Consider the following 22,764-nt stretch of genomic DNA (forward strand, 5'->3'; position numbering starts at 1 on the left):
GTGGTGACTGTATATATACACATCTGTATGTGAGGGTCCCCCTCTAGTGGTGACTGTATATATATATACATCTGTATGTGAGGAACCCCCTCTAGTGGTGACTGTGTATATAACATCTGTATGTGAGGAGCCCCCTCTAGTGGTGACTGTATATATATACATCTGTATGTGAGGAGCCCCCTCTAGTGGTGACTGTATATATACACATCTGTATGTGAGGAGCACCCTCTAGTGGTGACTGAATATATACACATCTGTATGTGAGGAGCCCCCTCTAGTGGTGACTGTATATACACATCTGTATGTGAGGAGCCCCCTCTAGTGGTGACTGTATGTATACACATCTGTATGTGAGGAGCTCCCTCTAGTGGTGACTGTATATACACATCTGTATGTGAGGAGCTCCCTCTAGTGGTGACTGTATATACACATCTATATGTGAGGTTCCCTCTCTAGTGGTGACTGTATATATACACATCTGTATGTGAGGAGCCCCATCTAGTGGTGACTGTATATACACACATCTGTATGTGAGGAGCCCCCTCTAGTGGTGACTGTATATTTACACATCTGTATGTGAGGAGCCCCCTCTAGTGGTGACTGTATATATACATATCTGTATGTGAGAATCCCTCTCTAGTGGTGTCTGTACATATACACATCTGTATATGAGGAGCCCCCGCTAGTGGTGACTGTATATATATACATCTGTATGTGAGAATCCCTCTCTAGTGGTGTCTGTACATACACACATCTGTATGTGAGGAGCCCCCTCTAGTGGTGACTGTATATATATACATCTGTATGTGAGGAGACCCCTCTAGTGGTGACTGTATATATACACATCTGTATGTGAGGAGCCCCCTCTAGTGGTGACTGTATATACACACATCTGTATGTGAGGAGCCCCCTCTAGTGGTGACTGTATATATATACATCTGTATTTGAGGAGCCCCCTCTAGTGGTGACTGTATATATACACATCTGTATATGAGGAGCCCCCTCTAGTGGTGACTGTATATATATACACATCTGTATGTGAGGAGCCCCCTCTAGTGACTGTATATATATACATCTGTATGTGAGGAGCCCCTTCTAGTGGTGACTGTATATATACACATCTATATGCGAGGAGCGCCCTCTCGTGGTGACTGTATATATACACATCTGTATGTGAGGAGCCCCCTCTAGTGGTGACTGTATATATACACATCTGTATGTGAGGAGCCCCCTCTAGTGGTGACTGTATATATACACATCTGTATGTGAGGAGCCCCCTCTAGTGGTGACTGTATATATACACATCTGTATGTGAGGAGCCCCCTCTAGTGGTGACTGTATATATACACATTTGTATGTGAGGAGCCCCCTCTAGTGGTGACTGTATATATACACATCTGTATGTGAGGAGCCCCCTCTAGTGGTGACTGTATATATACACATCTGTATGTGAGGAGCCCCCTCTAGTGGTGACTGTATATATACACATCTGTACGTGAGGAGCCCCCTCTAGTGGTGACTGTATATATATACACATCTGTATGTGAGGAGCCCCCTCTAGTGGTGACTGTATATATACACATCTGTATGTGAGGAGCCCCCTCTAGTCATGACTGTATATATACACATCTGTATGTGAGGAGCCCCTTCTAGTGGTGACTGTATATATATACATCTGTATGTGAGGAGCCTCCTCTAGTGATGACTGTATATATACATCTGTATGTGAGGAGCCCCCTCTAGTGGTTACTGTATATATACACATCTGTATGTGAGGTGCCCCCTCTAGTTGTGACTGTATATATACACATCTGTAGGTGAGGAGCCCCCTCTAGTGGTGACTGTATATATACACATCTGTATGTGAAGAGCTCCCTCTAGTGGTGACTGTATATACACATCTGTATGTGAGGAGCCCCCTCTAGTGGTGACTGTATAAACACACATCTATATGTGAGGTTCACCCTCTAGTGGTGACTGTACATATATATATATACACATCTGTATGTGAGGAGCCCCCTCTAGTGGTGACTGTATATATACACATCTGTATGTGAGAAGCCCCCTCTAGTGGTGACTGTATATATATACACATCTGTATGTGAGGAGCCCCCTCTAGTGGTGACTGTATATATACACATCAGTATGTGAGGAGCCCCCTCTAGTGGTGACTGTATATATACACAACTGTATGTGAGGAACCCCCTCTAGTGGTGACTGTATATATACACATCTGTATGTGAGGAGCCCCCTCTAGTGGTGACTGTATATATACATATCTGTATGTGAGGAGCCCTCTCTAGTGGTGACTGTATATATACACATCTGTATGTGAGGAGCCCCCTCTAATGTTGACTGTATATATATACATCTGTAAGTGAGGAGCCCCCTCTAGTTGTGACTGTATATATATACATCTGTATGTGAGGAGCCCCCTCTAGTGGTGACTGTATATATACACAACTGTATGTGAGGAGCCCCCTCTAGTGGTGACTGTATATATACACATCAGTATGTGAGGAGCCCCCTCTAGTGGTGACTGTATATATACACAACTGTATGTGAGGAACCCCCTCTAGTGGTGACTGTATATATACACATCTGTATGTGAGGAGCTCCCTCTAGTGGTGACTGTATATATTCACATCTGTATGTGAGGAACCCCCTCTAGTGGTGACTGTATATATACACATCTGTATGTGAGGAGCCCCCTCTAGTGGTGACTGTATATATACACATTTGTATTTGAGGAGCCCTCTCTAGTGGTTACTGTATATATACACATCTGTATATGAGGAGCCCCCGCTAGTGGTGACTGTATATATATACACATCTGTATGTGAGGAGCCCCCTCTAATGGTGACTGTATATATACACATCTGTATGTGAGGAGCTCCCTCTAGTGGTGACTGTATATATACACATCTGTATGTGAGGAGCCCCCTCTAGTGGTGACTGTATATATACACATCTGTATGTGAGGAGCTCCCTCTAGTGGTGACTGTATATATACACATCTGTATGTGAGGAGCCCCCTCTAGTGGTGACTGTATATATACACATCTGTATGTGAGGGTCCCCCTCTAGTGGTGACTGTATATATATATACATCTGTATGTGAGGAACCCCCTCTAGTGGTGACTGTGTATATAACATCTGTATGTGAGGAGCCCCCTCTAGTGGTGACTGTATATATATACATCTGTATGTGAGGAGCCCCCTCTAGTGGTGACTGTATATATACACATCTGTATGTGAGGAGCACCCTCTAGTGGTGACTGAATATATACACATCTGTATGTGAGGAGCCCCCTCTAGTGGTGACTGTATATACACATCTGTATGTGAGGAGCCCCCTCTAGTGGTGACTGTATGTATACACATCTGTATGTGAGGAGCTCCCTCTAGTGGTGACTGTATATACACATCTGTATGTGAGGAGCTCCCTCTAGTGGTGACTGTATATACACATCTATATGTGAGGTTCCCTCTCTAGTGGTGACTGTGTATATACACATCTGTATGTGAGGAGCCCCCTCTAATGTTGACTGTATATATATACATCTGTATGTGAGGAGCCCCCTCTAGTTGTGACTGTATATATATACATCTGTATGTGAGGAGCCCCCTCTAGTGGTGACTGTATATATACACAACTGTATGTGAGGAACCCCCTCTAGTGGTGACTGTATATATACACATCTGTATGTGAGGAGCTCCCTCTAGTGGTGACTGTATATATATACATCTGTATGTGAGGAGCCCCCTCTAGTTGTGACTGTATATATATACATCTGTATGTGAGGAGCCCCCTCTAGTGGTGACTGTATATATACACAACTGTATGTGAGGAGCCCCCTCTAGTGGTGACTGTATATATACACATCAGTATGTGAGGAGTCCCCTCTAGTGGTGACTGTATATATACACAACTGTATGTGAGGAACCCCCTCTAGTGGTGACTGTATATATACACATCTGTATGTGAGGAGCTCCCTCTAGTGGTGACTGTATATATTCACATCTGTATGTGAGGAACCCCCTCTAGTGGTGACTGTATATATACACATCTGAATGTGAGGAGCCCCCTCTAGTGGTGATTGTATATATACAAATCTGTATGTGAGGAGCCCTCTCTAGTGGTTACTGTATATATACACATCTGTATGTGAGGATCCCCCTCTAGTGGTGACTGTATATATACACATCTGTATGTGAGAAGCCCCCTCTAGTGGTGACTGTATATATATACACATCTGTATGTGAGGAGCCCCCTCTAGTGGTGACTGTATATATACACATCAGTATGTGAGGAGCCCCCTCTAGTGGTGACTGTATATATACACAACTGTATGTGAGGAACCCCCTCTAGTGGTGACTGTATATATACACATCTGTATGTGAGGAGCCCCCTCTAATGTTGACTGTATATATATACATCTGTAAGTGAGGAGCCCCCTCTAGTTGTGACTGTATATATATACATCTGTATGTGAGGAGCCCCCTCTAGTGGTGACTGTATATATACACAACTGTATGTGAGGAGCCCCCTCTAGTGGTGACTGTATATATACACATCTGTATGTGAGGAGCCCCCTCTAGTGGTGACTGTATATATACACATCTGCATGTGAGGAGCTCCCTCTAGTGGTGACTGTAAATATATATATATATACACATCTGTATGTGAGGAGCCCCCTCTAGTGGTGACTGTATATATACACATCTGTATGTGAGGAGCCCCCTCTAGTGGTGACTGTATATATATACATCTGTATGTGAGGAGATCCCTCTAGTGGTGACTGTATATATACACATCTGTATGTGAGGAGCCCCCTCTAGTGGTGACTGTATATACACACATCTGTATGTGAGGAGCCCCCTCTAGTGGTGACTGTATATATATACATCTGTATTTGAGGAGCCCCCTCTAGTGGTGACTGTATATATACACATCTGTATGTGAGGAGCCCCCTCTAGTGGTGACTGTATATATATACACATCTGTATGTGAGGAGCCCCCTCTAGTGACTGTATATATATACATCTGTATGTGAGGAGCCCCTTCTAGTGGTGACTGTATATATACACATCTATATGCGAGGAGCGCCCTCTCGTGGTGACTGTATATATACACATCTGTATGTGAGGAGCCCCCTCTAGTGGTGACTGTATATATACACATTTGTATGTGAGGAGCCCCCTCTAGTGGTGACTGTATATATACACATCTGTATGTGAGGAGCCCCCTCTAGTGGTGACTGTATATATACACATCTGTATGTGAGGAGCCCCCTCTAGTGGTGACTTTATATATACACATCTGTACGTGAGGAGCCCCCTCTAGTGGTGACTGTATATATATACACATCTGTATGTGAGGAGCCCCCTCTAGTGGTGACTGTATATATACACATCTGTATGTGAGGAGCCCCCTCTAGTCATGACTGTATATATACACATCTGTATGTGAGGAGCCCCTTCTAGTGGTAACTGTATATATATACATCTGTATGTGAGGAGCCTCCTCTAGTGATGACTGTATATATACATCTGTATGTGAGGAGCCCCCTCTAGTGGTTACTGTATATATACACATCTGTATGTGAGGTGCCCCCTCTAGTTGTGACTGTATATATACACATCTGTATGTGAGGAGCCCCCCCTAGTGGTGACTGTATATATACACATCTGTATGTGAAGAGCTCCCTGTAGTGGTGACTGTATATACACATCTGTATGTGAGGAGCCCCCTCTAGTGGTGACTGTATATATACACATCTGTATGTGAGGAGCCCCCCCTAGTGGTGACTGTATATATACACATCTGTATGTGAAGAGCTCCCTGTAGTGGTGACTGTATATACACATCTGTATGTGAGGTTCCCCCTCTAGTGGTGACTGTACATATATATATATATACACATCTGTATGTGAGGAGCCCCCTCTAGTGGTGACTGTATATATACACATCTGTATGTGAGAAGCCCCCTCTAGTGGTGACTGTATATATATATACACATCTGTATGTGAGGAGCCCCCTCTAGTGGTGACTGTATATATACACATCAGTATGTGAGGAGCCCCCTCTAGTGGTGACTGTATATATACACAACTGTATGTGAGGAGCCCCCTATAGTGGTGACTGTATATATATATATATATATATATATATATATATATATATATATATACATATCTGTATGTGAGGAGCCCTCTCTAGTGGTGACTGTATATACACACATCTGTATGTGAGGAGCCCCCTCTAATGTTGACTGTATATATATACATCTGTATGTGAGGAGCCCCCTCTAGTTGTGACTGTATATATATACATCTGTATGTGAGGAGCCCCCTCTAGTAGTGACTGTATATATACACAACTGTATGTGAGGATCCCCCTCTAGTGGTGACAGTATATATACACATCAGTATGTGAGGAGCCCCCTCTAGTGGTGACTGTATATATACACAACTGTATGTGAGGAACCCCCTCTAGTGGTGACTGTATATATACACATCTGTATGTGAGGAGCTCCCTCTAGTGGTGACTGTATATATTCACATCTGTATGTGAGGAACTCCCTCTAGTGGTGACTGTATATATATACACATCTGTATGTGAGGAGCCCCCTCTAGTGGTGACTGTATATATACACATCAGTATGTGAGGAGCCCCCTCTAGTGGTGACTGTATATATACACAACTGTATGTGAGGAACCCCCTCTAGTGGTGACTGTATATATACACATCTGTATGTGAGGAGCCCCCTCTAGTGGTGACTGTGTATATATATATATATATATATATATATATATATATATATATATATATATACATATCTGTATGTGAGGAGCCCTCTCTAGTGGTGACTGTATATATACACATCTGTATGTGAGGAGCCCCCTCTAATGTTGACTGTATATATATACATCTGTAAGTGAGGAGCCCCCTCTAGTTGTGACTGTATATATATATACATCTGTATGTGAGGAGCCCCCTCTAGTGGTGACTGTATATATACACAACTGTATGTGAGGAGCCCCCTCTGGTGGTGACTGTATATATACACATCAGTATGTGAGGAGCCCCCTCTAGTGGTGACTGTATATATACACAACTGTATGTGAGGAACCCCCTCTAGTGGTGACTGTATATATACACATCTGTATGTGAGGAGCTCCCTCTAGTGGTGACTGTATATATTCACATCTGTATGTGAGGAACCCCCTCTAGTGGTGACTGTATATATACACATCTGTATGTGAGGAGCCCCCTCTAGTGGTGACTGTATATATACACATCTGTATGTGAGGAGCCCTCTCTAGTGGTTACTGTATATATACACATCTGTATGTGAGAAGCCCTCTCTAGTGGTGTCTGTACATATACACATCTGTATATGAGGAGCCCCCGCTAGTGGTGACTGTATATATATACACATCTGTGTGTGAGGAGCCCCCTCTAATGGTGACTATATATATACACATCTGTATGTGAGGAGCTCCCTCTAGTGGTGACTGTATATATACACATCTGTATGTGAGGAGCCCCCTCTAGTGGTGACTGTATATATACACATCTGTATGTGAGGAGCTCCCTCTAGTGGTGACTGTATATATACACATCTGTATGTGAGGAGCCCCCTCTAGTGGTGACTGTATATATACACATCTGTATGTGAGGGTCCCCCTCTAGTGGTGACTGTATATATATATACATCTGTATGTGAGGAACCCCCTCTAGTGGTGACTGTGTATATAACATCTGTATGTGAGGAGCCCCCTCTAGTGGTGACTGTATATATATATACATCTGTATGTGAGGAGCCCCCTCTAGTGGTGACTGTATATATACACATCTGTATGTGAGGAGCACCCTCTAGTGGTGACTGAATATATACACATCTGTATGTGTAGAGCCCCCTCTAGTGGTGACTGTGTATACACATCTGTATGTGAGGAGCCCCCTCTAGTGGTGACTGTATGTATACACATCTGTATGTGAGGAGCTCCCTCTAGTGGTGACTGTATATACACATCTGTATGTGAGGAGCTCCCTCTAGTGGTGACTGTATATACACATCTATATGTGAGGTTCCCCCTCTAGTGGTGACTGTATATATACACATCTGTATGTGAGGAGCCCCATCTAGTGGTGACTGTATATACACACATCTGTATGTGAGGAGCCCCCTCTAGTGGTGACTGTATATTTACACATCTGTATGTGAGGAGCCCCCTCTAGTGCTGACTGTATATATATATATATATATATATATATATATATATATATATATATATATATATATACATATCTGTATGTGAGGAGCCCTCTCTAGTGGTGACTGTATATATACACATCTGTATGTGAGGAGCCCCCTCTAATGTTGACTGTATATATATACATCTGTATGTGAGGAGCCCCCTCTAGTTGTGACTGTATATATATACATCTGTATGTGAGGAGCCCCCTCTAGTGGTGACTGTATATATACACAACTGTATGTGAGGAGCTCCCTCTAGTGGTGACTGTATATATACACATCAGTATGTGAGGAGCCCCCTCTAGTGGTGACTGTATATATACACAACTGTATGTGAGGAACCCCCTCTAGTGGTGACTGTATATATACACATCTGTATGTGAGGAGCTCCCTCTAGTGGTGACTGTATATATTCACATCTGTATGTGAGGAACCCCCTCTAGTGGTGACTGTATATATACACATCTGTATGTGAGGAGCCCCCTCTAGTGGTGACTGTATATATACACATCTGTATGTGAGGAGCCCTCTCTAGTGGTTACTGTATATATACACATCTGTATGTGAGGAGCCCCCTCTAGTGGTGACTGTATATATATACACATCTGTATGTGAGGAGCCCCCTCTAAGGGTCACTGTATATATACATATCTGTATGTGAGGAGCCCCCTCTAATGTTGACTGTATATATATACATCTGTATGTGAGGAGCCCCCTCTAGTGGTGACTGTATATATACACATCTGTATGTGAGGAGCTCCCTCTAGTGGTGACTGTATATATACACAACTGTATGTGAGGAACCCCCTCTAGTGGTGACTGTATATATACACATCTGTATGTGAGGAGCTCCCTCTAGTGGTGACTGTATATATACACATCTGTATGTGAGGAGCTCCCTCTAGTGGTGACTGTATATATACACATCTGTATGTGAGGAGCCCCCTCTAGTGGTGACTGTATATATACACATCTGTATGTGAGGAGCTCCCTCTAGTGGTGACTGTATATATACACATCTGTATGTGAGGAGCCCCCTCTAGTGGTGACTGTATATATACACATCTGTATGTGAGGGGCCCCCTCTAGTGGTGACTGTATATATATATACATCTGTATGTGAGGAACCCCCTCTAGTGGTGACTGTGTATATAACATCTGTATGTGAGGAGCCCCCTCTAGTGGTGACTGTATATATATACATCTGTATGTGAGGAGCCCCCTCTAGTGGTGACTGTATATATACACATCTGTATGTGAGGAGCACCCTCTAGTGGTGACTGAATATATACACATCTGTATGTGAGGAGCCCCCTCTAGTGGTGACTGTATATACACATCTGTATGTGAGGAGCCCCCTCTAGTGGTGACTGTATGTATACACATCTGTATGTGAGGAGCTCCCTCTAGTTGTGACTGTATATACACATCTGTATGTGAGGAGCCCCCTCTAGTGGTGACGGTATACACACACATATGTATCTGAGGAGCCCTCTCTAGTGGTGACTGTATATATACACATCTGTATGTGAGGAGCCCCCTCTAATGGTGACTGTATATATATACATCTGTATGTGAGGAGCCCCCTCTAGTTGTGACTGTATATATATACATCTGTATGTGAGGAGCCCCCTCTAGTGGTGACTGTATATACACACAACTGTATGTGAGGAGCCCCCTCTAGTGGTGACTTTATATATACACATCAGTATGTGAGGAGCCCTCTCTAGTGGTTACTGTATATATACACATCTGTATGTGAGGAGCCCCTTCTAGTGGTGACTGTATATATACACATCTGTATGTGAGGAGCACCCTCTAGTGGTGACTGTATATACACACATCTGTATGTGAGGAGCCCCCTCTAGTGGTGACTGTATATACACATCTGTATGTGAGGAGCCCCCTCTAGTGGTGACTGTATGTATACACATCTGTATGTGAGGAGCTCCCTGTAGTGGTGACTGTATATATACACATCTGTATGTGAGGAGCCCCCTCTAGTGGTGACTGTATATATACACATCTGTATGTGAGGAGCCCCCTCTAGTGGTGACTGTATATATACACATCTGTATGTGAGGAGCTCCCTCTAGTGGTGACTGTATAAATATATATATATATATATACACATCTGTATGTGAGGAGCCCCCTCTAGTTGTGACTGTATATATACACATCTGTATGTGAGGAGCCCCCTCTAGTTGTGACTGTATATATACACATCTGTATGTGAGGAGCCCCCTCTAGTGGTGACTGTATATATACACATCTGTATGTGAGGAGCCCCCTCTAGTGGTGACTGTATATATACACATCTGTATGTGAGGAGCCCCCTCTAGTGGTGACTGTATATATACACATCTGTATGTGAGGAGCCCCTCTAGTGGTGACTGTATATACACATCTGTATGTGAGGAGCTCCCTCTAGTGGTGACTGTATATACACATCTGTATGTGAGGAGCCCCCTCTAGTGGTGACTGAATATATACACATCTGTATGTGAGGAGCCCCTCTAGTGGTGACTGTATATACACATCTGTATGTGAGGAGCTCCCTCTAGTGGTGACTGTATATATACACATCTGTATGTGAGGAGCTCCCTCTAGTGGTGACTGTATATACAAACATCTGTATGTGAGGAGCCCCCTCTAGTGGTGACTGTATATATATACATCTGTATGTGAGGAGCCCCCTCTAGTGGTGACTGTATATATACACATCTGTATGTGAGGAGCCCCCTCTAGTGGTGACTGTATATATACACATCTGTATGTGAGGAGCCCCCTCTAGTGGTGACTGTATATATACACATGTGTATGTGAGGAGCCCCCTCTAGTAGTGACTGTATATATACACATCTGTATGTGAGGAGCCCCCTCTAGTAGTGACTGTATATATATATACATCTGTATGTGAGGAGCCCCTTCTAGTGGTGACTGTATATATACACATCTATATGTGAGGATATCCCTCTAGTGGTGACTGTATATACGCACATCTGTATGTGAGGAGCCCCCTCTAGTGGTGACTGTATATATATACATCTGTATGTGAGGAGCCCCCTCTAGTGGTGACTGTATATATACACATCTGTATGTGAGGAGCCCCCTCTAGTGGTGACTGTATATATACACATCTGTATGTGAGGAGCCCCCTCTAGTGGTGACTGTATATATACACATCTGTATGTGAGGAGCCCCCTCTAGTGGTGACTGTATATATACACATCTGTATGAGAGGAGCCCCCTCTAGTGGTGACTGTATATATACATCTGTATGAGAGGAGCCCCTTCTAGTGGTGACTGTATATATACACATCTGTATGTGAGGAGCCCCCTCTAGTGGTGACTGTATATATACACATCTGTATGTGAGGAGCCACCTCTAGTGGTGACTGTATATATACACATCTGTATGTGAGGAGCCCCCTCTAGCTGTGACTGTATATGGTGAATGTATATACACATCAGTATGTGAGGAGCTCCCTCTAGTGGTGACTGTATATATACATCTGTATGTGAGGAGTCCCCTCTAGTAGAGACTGTATATATACACATCTGTATGTGAGAAGCCCCCTCTAGTGGTGACTGTATATATACATCTGTATGTGAGGAGCCCCCTCTAGTAGAGACTGTATATATATACACATCTGTATGTGAGGAGCCTCCTCTAGTGATGACTGTATATATACATCTGTATGTGAGGAGCCCCCTCTAGTGGTGACTGTATATATACACATCTGTATGTGAGGAGCCTCCTTTAGTTGTGACTGTATATATACACATCTGTATGTGAGGAGCCCCCTCTAGTGGTGACTGTATATATACACATCTGTATGTGAAGAGCTCCCTCTAGTGGTGACTGTATATATACACATCTGTATGTGAGGAGCCCCCTCTAGTGGTGACTGTATATACACATCTGTATGTGAGGAGCCCCCTCTAGTGGTGACTGTATATACACACATCTGTATGTGAGGAGCCCCCTCTAGTGGTGACTGTATATATATACATCTGTATGTGAGGAGCCTCCTCTAGTAGAGACTGTATATATACACAACTGTATGTGAGGAGCCCCCTCTAGTGGTGACTGTATATATATACACATCTGTATGTGAGGAGCCCCCTCTAGTGGTGACTGTATATATACATATCTGTATGTGAGGAGCCCCCTCTATTGGTGAATGTATATATACACAACTGTATGTGAGGAGCCCCCTCTAGTGGTGACTGTATATATATACATCTGTATGTGAGGAGCCCCCTCTAGTAGAGACTGTATATATATACATCTGTATGTGAGGAGCCCCCTCTAGTGGTGACTGTATATATATACACATCTATATGTGAGGAGCCCCCTCTAGTGGTGACTGTATATATACACATCTGTATGTGAGGATCCCCCTCTAGTGGTGACTGTATTTATACACATCTGTATGTGAGAAGCCCCCTCTAGTGGTGACTGTATATATACACATCTGTATGTGAGGAGCCCCCTCTAGTGGTGACTGTATATATACACATCTGTATGTGAGGATCCCCCTCTAGTGTTGACTGTATATATACACATCTGTATGTGAGGAGCCCCCTCTAGTGGTGACTGTACATATACACATCTGTATGTGAGGATCCCCCTCTAGTGGTGACTGTATATATACACATCTGTATGTGAGGAGCCCCCTCTAGTGGTGACTGTATATACACACATCTGTATGTGAGGAGCCCCCTCTAGTGGTGACTGTATATATATATATATACATCTGTATGTGAGGAGCCCTCTCTAGTGGTGACTGTATATATATACATCTGTATGTGAGGTGCCCCCTCTAGTGGTGACTGTATACATACGCATCTGTATGTGAGGAGCCCCCTTTAGTGGTGACTGTATATATACACATCTGTATGTGAGGAGCCCCTCTAGTGGTGACTGTATATACACATCTGTATGTGAGGAGCTCCCTCTAGTGGTGACTGTACATACACATCTGTATGTGAGGAGCTCCCTCTAGTGGTGACTGTATATACACATCTGTATGTGAGGAGCTCCCTCTAGTGGTGACTGTATATATACACATCTGTATGTGAGGAGCCCCTCTAGTGGTGACTGTATATACACATCTGTATGTGAGGAGCTCCCTCTAGTGGTGACTGTATATATACACATCTGTATGTGAGGAGCCCCCTCTAGTAGTGACTGTATATATACACATCTGTATGTGAGGAGCCCCCTCTAGTGGTGACTGTATATATACACATCTGTATGTGAGGAGCCCCCTCTAGTAGTGACTGTATATATACATCTGTATGTGAGGAGCCCCTCTAGTGGTGACTGTATATACACATCTGTATGTGAGGAGCTCCCTCTAGTGGTGACTGTATATATACACATCTGTATGTGAGGAGCCCCCTCTAGTAGTGACTGTATATATACACATCTGTATGTGAGGAACCCCCTCTAGTGGTGACTGTATATATACACATCTGTATGTGAGGAGCCCCCTCTAGTAGTGACTGTATATATACACATCTGTATGTGAGGAGCCCCCTCTAGTAGTGACTGTATATATATATATACATCTGTATGTGAGGAGCCCCTTCTAGTGGTGACTGTATATATACACATCTATATGTGAGGATATCCCTCTAGTGGTGACTGTATATATACACATCTGTATGTGAGGAGCCCCCTCTAGTAGTGACTGTATATATATATCTACATCTGTATGTGAGGAGCCCCCTCTAGTGGTGACTGTATATATATATACATCTGTATGTGAGGAGCCCCCTCTAGTGGTGACTGTATATATACACATCTGTATGTGAGGAGCCCCCTCTAGTGGTGACTGTATATATACACATCTGTATGTGAGGAGCCCCCTCTAGTGGTGACTGTATATATACACATCTGTATGTGAGGAGCCCCCTCTAGTGGTGACTGTATATATACACATCTGTATGTGAGGAGCCCCCTGTAGTGGTGACTGTATATATACATCTGTATGAGAGGAGCCCCTTCTAGTGGTGACTGTATATATACACATCTGTATGTGAGGAACCCCCTCTAGTGGTGACTGTATATATACACATCTGTATGTGAGGAGCCCCCTCTAGTGGTGACTGTATATATACACATCTGTATGTGAGGAGCCCCCTCTAGCTGTGACTGTATATGGTGAATGTATATACACATCAGTATGTGAGGAGCTCCCTCTAGTGGTGACTGTATATATACATCTGTATGTGAGGAGTCCCCTCTAGTAGAGACTGTATATATACACATCTGTATGTGAGGAGCCCCCTCTAGTGGTGACTGTATATATATACATCTGTATGTGAGGAGCCCCCTCTAGTAGAGACTGTATATATATATACATCTGTATGTGAGAAGCCCCCTCTAGTGGTGACTGTATATATACATCTGTATGTGAGGAGCCCCCTCTAGTAGAGACTGTATATATATATACATCTGTATGTGAGGAGCCCCCTCTAGTGATGACTGTATATATACATCTATATGTGAGGAGCCCCCTCTATTGGTGACTGTATATATACACATCTGTATGTGAGGAGCCCCCTCTAGTTGTGACTGTATATATACACATCTGTATGTGAAGATCTCCCTCTAGTGGTGACTGTATATATATACATCTGTATGTGAGAAGCCCCCTCTAGTGGTGACTGTATATATATACACATCTATATGTGAGGAGCCCCCTCTAGTGGTGACTGTATATATACACAACTGTATGTGAGGAGCCCCCTCTAGTAGTGACTGTATATATACACATCAGTATGTGAGGAGCCCCCTCTAGTGGTGACTGCATATATACACAACTGTATGTGAGGAACCCCCTCTAGTGGTGACTGTATATATACACATCTGTATGTGAGGAGCTCCCTCTAGTGGTGACTGTATATATTCACATCTGTATGTGAGGAACCCACTCTAGTGGTGACTGTATATATACACATCTGTATGTGAGGAGCCCCCTCTAGTGGTGACTGTATGTATACACATCTGTATGTGAGGAGCCCTCTCTAGTGGTTACTGTATATATACACATCTGTATGTGAGGAGCCCCCGCTAGTGGTGACTGTACATATACACATCTGTATGTGAGGAGCCCCCGCTAGTGGTGACTGTATATATATACACATCTGTATGTGAGGAGCCCCCTCTACTGGTGACTGTATATATACACATCTGTATGTGTGGAGCCCCCTCTAGTGGTGACTGTATATATACACATCTGTATGTGAGGAGCTCCCTCTAGTGGTGACTGTATATATACACATCTGTATGTGAGGAGCCCCCTCTAGTGGTGACTGTATATATACACATCTGTATGTGAGGGGCCCCCTCTAGTGGTGACTGTATATATATATATATATATATATATATATATATATATATATATATATATATACATCTCTATGTGAGGATCCCCCTCTAGTGGTGACTGTGTATATAACATCTGTATGTGAGGAGCCCCCTCTAGTGGTGACTGTATATATATACATCTGTATGTGAGGAGCCCCCTCTAGTGGTGACTGTATATATACACATCTGTATGTGAGGAGCACCCTCTAGTGGTGACTGAATATATACACATCTGTATGTGAGGAGCCCCCTCTAATGGTGACTGTATATACACATCTGTATGTGAGGAGCCCCCTCTAGTGGTGACTGTATGTATACACATCTGTATGTGAGGAGCTCCCTCTAGTGGTGACTGTATATACACATCTGTATGTGAGGAGCCCCCTCTAGTGGTGACTGTATATATACACATCTGTATGTGAGGAGCCCCCTCTAGTGGTGACTGTATATACACACATCTGTATGTGAGGAGCCCCCTCTAGTGGTGACTGTATATATACACATCTGTATGTGAGGAGCTCCCTCTAGTGGTGACTGTATATATACACATCTGTATGTGAGGAGCCCCCTCTAATGGTGACTGTATATATATACATCTGTATGTGAGGAGCCCCCTCTAGTTGTGACTGTATATATATACATCTGTATGTGAGGAGCCCCCTCTAGTTGTAACTGTATATATACACAACTGTATGTGAGGAGCCCCCTCTAGTGGTGACTGTATATATACACATCAGTATGTGAGGAGCCCTCTCTAGTGGTTACTGTATATATACACATCTGTATGTGAGGAGCCCCCTCTAGTGGTGACTGTATATATACACATCTGTATGTGAGGAGCCCCCTCTAGTGGTGACTGTATATACACATCTGTATGTGAGGAGCCCCCTCTAGTGGTGACTGTATGTATACACATCTGTATGTGAGGAGCTCCCTCTAGTGGTGACTGTATATATACACATCTGTATGTGAGGAGCCCCCTCTAGTGGTGACTGTATATATACACATCTGTATGTGAGGAGCCCCCTCTAGTGGTGACTGTATATATACACATCTGTATGTGAGGAGCTCCCTCTAGTGGTGACTGTATATATACACATCTGTATGTGAGGAGCCCCCTCTAATGGTGACTGTATATATATACATCTGTATGTGAGGAGCCCCCTCTAGTTGTGACTGTATATATATACATCCGTATGTGAGGAGGCCCCTCTAGTTGTGACTGTATATATACACAACTGTATGTGAGGAGCCCCCTCTAGTGGTGACTGTATATATACACATCAGTATGTGAGGAGCCCTCTCTAGTGGTTACTGTATATATACACATCTGTATGTGAGGAGCCCCCTCTAGTGGTGACTGTATATATACACATCTGTATGTGAGGAGCCCCCTCTAGTGGTGACTGTATATACCCATCTGTATGTGAGGAGCCCCCTCTAGTGGTGACTGTATGTATACACATCTGTATGTGAGGAGCTCCCTCTAGTGGTAACTGTATATATACACATCTGTATATGAGGAGCCCCCTCTAGTGGTGACTGTATATATACACATCTGTATGTGAGGAGCCCCCTCTAGTGGTGAATGTATATATACACATCTGTATGTGAGGAGCCCCCTCTAGTGGTGACTGTATATATACACATCTGTATGTGAGGAGCTCCCTCTAGTGGTGACTGTATATATACACATCTGTATGTGAGAAGCCCCCTCTAGTGGTGACTGTATATACACACATCTATATGTGAGGGTCTCCCTCTAGTGGTGACTGTTTATATACACATCTGTATGTGAGGAGCCCCCTCTAGTGGTGACTGTATATACACACATCTGTATGTGAGGATCCCCCTCTAGTTGTGACTGTATATATACACATCTGTATGTGAGGAGCCCCCTCTAGTTCTGACTGTATATATACACATCTGTATGTGAGGAGCCCCTCTAGTGGTGACTGTATATATACACATCTGTATGTGAGGAGCTTCCTCTAGTGGTGACTGTATATATACATCTGTATGTGAGGAGCCTCCTCTAGTGGTGACTGTATATATACACATCTGTATGTGAGGAGCCCCCTCTAGTGGTGACTCTATATATATACATCTGTATGTGAGGAGCCCCCTCTAGTGGTGACTGTATATATACACATCTGTATGTGAGGAGCCCCCTCTAATGGTGACTGTATATATATATACACATCTGTATGTGAGGATCTCCCTCTAGTGGTAACTGTATATATACACATCTGTATGTGAGAAGCCCCCTCTAGTGGTGACTGTATATATATATATATATACACATCTGTATGTGAGGAGCCCCCTCTAGTGGTGACTGTATATATACACATCTGTATGTGAGGAACCCCCTCTAGTAGTGACTGTATATATACACATCTGTATGTGAGGAGCCCCCTCTAGTGGTGACTGTATATATACACATCTGTATGTGAGGAGCCCCCTCTAGTGGTGAATGTATATATATATATACACATCTGTATGTGAGGATCTCCCTCTAGTGGTGACTGTATATATACACATCTGTATGTGAGAAGCCCCCTATAGTGGTGACTGTATATATATATATATATATATATATATATATATATATATATATACACATCTGTATGTAAGGAGCCCTCTCTAGTGGTGACTGTATATATATACATCTGTATGTGAGGAGCCCCCTCTAGTAGTGACTGTATATATACACATCTGTATGTGAGGAGCCCCCTCTAGTGGTGACTGTATATATACACATCTGTATGTGAGGAGCCCCTCTAGTGGTGACTGTATATACACATCTGTATGTGAGGAGCTCCCTCTAGTGGTGACTGTATATATACACATCTGTATGTGAGGAGCCCCCTCTAGTAGTGACTGTATATATACACATCTGTATGTGAGGAGCCCCCTCTAGTGGTGACTGTATATATACACATCTGTATGTGAGGAACCCCCTCTAGTAGTGACTGTATATATACACATCTGTATGTGAGGAGCCCCTTCTAGTGGTGACTGTATATATACACATCTATATGTGAGGATATCCCTCTAGTGGTGACTGTATATACACACATCTGTATGTGAGGAGCCCCCTCTAGTGGTGACTGTATATATATACATCTGTATGTGAGGAGCCCCCTCTAGTGGTGACTGTATATATACACATCTGTATGTGAGGAGCCCCCTCTAGTGGTGACTGTATATATACACATCTGTATGTGAGGAGCCCCCTCTAGTGGTGACTGTATATATACACATCTGTATGTGAGGAGCCACCTCTAGTGGTGACTGTATATATACACATCTGTATGTGAGGAGCCCCCTCTAGTTGTGACTGTATATATACACATCTGTATGTGAGGAGCCCCCTCTAGTGGTGACTGTATATATACACATCTGTATGTGAAGAGCTCCCTCTAGTGGTGACTGTATATATACATATCTGTATGTGAGGAGCCCCCTCTAGTGGTGACTGTATATACACATCTGTATGTGAGGAGCCCCCTCTAGTGGTGACTGTATATACACACATCTATATGTGAGGAGCCACCTCTAGTGGTGACTGTACATATATATATATACACATCTGTATGTGAGGAGCCCCCTCTAGTGGTGACTGTATATATACATATGTGTATGTGAGGAGCCCCCTCTAGTAGTTACTGTATATATATACACATCTGTATGTGAGGACCCCTCTCTAGTGATGACTGTATATATACACATCTGTATGTGAGGAGCCCCCTCTAGTGGTGACTGTATATATATACATATCTGTATGTGAGGAGCCCCCTCTAGTGGTGACTGTATATATACATATGTGTATGTGAGGAGCCCCCTCTAGTGGTGACTGTATATATACATATGTGTATGTGAGGAGCCCCCTCTAGTGGTGACTGTATATATACATATGTGTATGTGAGGAGCCCCCTCTAGTGGTGACTGTATATATATACACATCTGTATGTGAGGACCCCTCTCTAGTGATGACTGTATATATACACATCTGTATGTGAGGAGCCCCCTCTAGTGGTGACTGTATATATATACATATCTGTGAGCAGCCCCCTCTAGTGGTGACTGTATATATACACAACTGTATGTGAGGAGCCCCCTCTAGTGGTGACTGTATGTATATATATATATATACACATCTGTATGTGAGGAGCCCTCTCTAGTGGTGACTGTATATATACACATCTGTATGTGAGGAGCCCCCTCTAGTGGTGACTGTATATATACACATCTGTATGTGAGGACCCCTCTCTAGTTGTGACTGTATATATACACAACTGTATATGAGGAGCCCTCTCTTATGGTGACTGTATATATATATACATCTGTATGTGAGGAGCTCCCTCTAGTGGTGACTGTATATATACATCTGTATGTGAGGAGCCCCCTCTAGTGGTGACTGTATATACACACATCTGTATGTGAGGAGCCCCCTCTAGTGGTGACTGTATATATACATATCTGTATGTGAGGAGCCCCCTCTAGTGGTGACTGTATATATACACATGTGTACGTGAGGTGCTCCCTCTAGTGGTGACTGTATATATACACATCTTTATGTGAGGAGCCCCCTCTAGTGGTGACTGTATATATACACATCTGTATGTGAGGAAATCCCTCTAGTGGTGACTGTATATACATATCTGTATGTGAGGAGCCCCCTCTAGTGGTGAATGTATATATACACATCTGTATGTGAGGAGCCCCCTCTAGTGGTGACTGTATATATACATCTGTATGTGAGGATCTCCCTCTAGTGGTGACTGTATACATATACACATCTGTATGTGAGGAGCCCCCTCTAGTGGTGACTGTATATATACCCATCTGTATGTAAGGAGCCCCCTCTAGTGGTGACTGTATATATACACATCTGTATGTGTGGAGCCCCCTCTAGTGGTGACTGTATATATAGACATCTGTATGTGAGGAGCCCCCTCTTGTGGTCACTGTATATACACACATCTGTATGTGAGGAGCCCCCTCTAGTGGTGACTGTATATATACACATCTGTATGTAAGGAGCCCCCTCTAGTGGTGACTGTATATATACACATCTGTATGTGAGGAGTCCCCTCTAGTGGTTACTGTATATGTACACATCTGTATGTGAGGAGCCCCCTCTAGTGGTGACTGTATATATAAACATCTGTATGTGAGGAGTCCCCTCTAGTGGTGACTGTATATATACACATCTTTATGTGAGGAGCCCCCTCTAGTGGTGACTGTATATATACACATCTGTATGTGAGGAAATCCCTCTAGTGGTGACTGTATATACATATCTGTATGTGAGGAGCCCCCTCTAGTGGTGAATGTATATATACACGTCTGTATGTGAGTAGCCCCCTCTAGTGGTGACTGTATATATACATCTGTATGTGAGGATCTCCCTCTAGTGGTGACTGTATATATATACACTTCTGTATGTGAGGAGCCCCCTCTAGTGGTGACTGTATATACAGTATATACATCTGTATGTGAGGACCCTCCTCTAGTGGTGACTGTATATATACACATCTGTATGTGAGGAGCCCCCTCTAGTGATCACTGTATATATACATCTGTATGTGAGGAGCCCCCTCTAGTGGTGACTGTATATACACATCTGTATGTGAGGAGCCCCTCTAGTGGTGACTGTATATATACACATCTGTATGTGAGGAGCCCCCTCTCGTGGTGACTGTATATATACACATCTGTATGTGAGGAGCCCCCTCTAGTGTTGACTGTATATATATACACATCTGTATGTGAGGAGCCCCCTCTAGTGGTGACTGTATATATACACATCTGTATGTGAGGAGTCCCCTCTAGTGGTGATTGTGTATATATACACATCTGTATGTGAGGAGCCCCCTCTAGTGGTGACTGTATATATACACATCTGTATGTGAGGAGCCCCCTCTAGTGGTGACTGTATATATATACACATATCTGTATGTGAGGCGCCCCCTCTTGTGGTGACTGTATACATGCACATCTGTATGTGTGGAGCCCCCTCTAGTGGTGACTGTATATATATACACATCTGTATGTGAGGAGCCCCCTCTAGTGGTGACTGTATATATACACATCTGTATCTGAGGAGCCCCCTCTAGTGGTGACTGTATGTATACACATCTGTAAGTGAGGAGCCCCCTCTAGTGGTGACTATATATATACACATCTTTATGTGAGAAGCCCCCTCTAGTGGTGACTGTATATATACACATCTGTATGTGAGGAGCCCCCTCTAGTGGTGACTATATATATACACATCTTTATGTGAGAAGCCCCCTCTAGTGGTGACTGTATATATATACACATCTGTATGTGAGGAGCCCCCTCTAGTGGTGACTGTATATATACATCTGTATGTGAGGAGCCCCCTCTAGTGGTTACTGTATATATACACATCTGTATGTGAGGAGCCCCCTCTAGTGGTGACTGTATACATATACATCTGTACGTGAGGAGCCCCCTCTAGTGGTGACTGTATATATATATACATCTGTATGTGAGGAGCCCCCTCTAGTGGTGACTGTATATATACATCTGTATGTGAGGAGCCCCCTCTAGTGGTGACTGTATATATATACATCTGTATGTGAGGAGCCCCCTCTAGTGGTGACTGTGTATATATACATCTGTATGTGAGGAGCCCCCTCTAGTTGTGATTGTATATAAACACATCTGTATGTGAGGAGCCCCCTCTAGTGGTGACTGTATATATCTACATCTGTATGTGAGGAGCCCCCTCTAGTGGTGACTGTATATATACACATCTGTATGTGAGGAGCCCCCTCTAGTGGTGACTGTATATACACACATCTGTAAGTGAGGAGCCCCCTCTAGTTGTGACTGTATATACACATCTATATGTGAGGAGCTCCCTCTAGTTGTGACTGTATATATACACATCTGTATGTGAGGAGCCCCCTCTAGTGGTGACTGTATATATACACATCTATATGTGAGGAGCCCCCTCTAGTGGTGACTGTATATACACACATCTGTATGTGAGGAGCCCCCTATAGTGGTGACTGTATATATACACATCTGTATGTGAGGAGCCTCCTCTAGCGGTGACTGTATATATACACATCTGTA

The 22,764-nt window shown here is 43.4% G+C and overlaps 1 protein-coding gene across 1 annotated transcript in view; it reads left to right on the forward strand.

The window, feature by feature from the left end:
* Positions 1 to 22,764, forward strand: part of TRIM54 (tripartite motif containing 54) — a 540,134-nt gene that overhangs the window by 477,658 nt on the left and 39,712 nt on the right. The window lies entirely within an intron of this gene.

Source organism: Phyllobates terribilis, unplaced genomic scaffold (assembly GCF_046119375.1).
Source record: "Phyllobates terribilis strain yellow unplaced genomic scaffold, ASM4611937v1 Scaffold_3__8_contigs__length_932513732, whole genome shotgun sequence".
In the NCBI taxonomy this organism is placed as follows: domain Eukaryota; kingdom Metazoa; phylum Chordata; class Amphibia; order Anura; family Dendrobatidae; genus Phyllobates; species Phyllobates terribilis.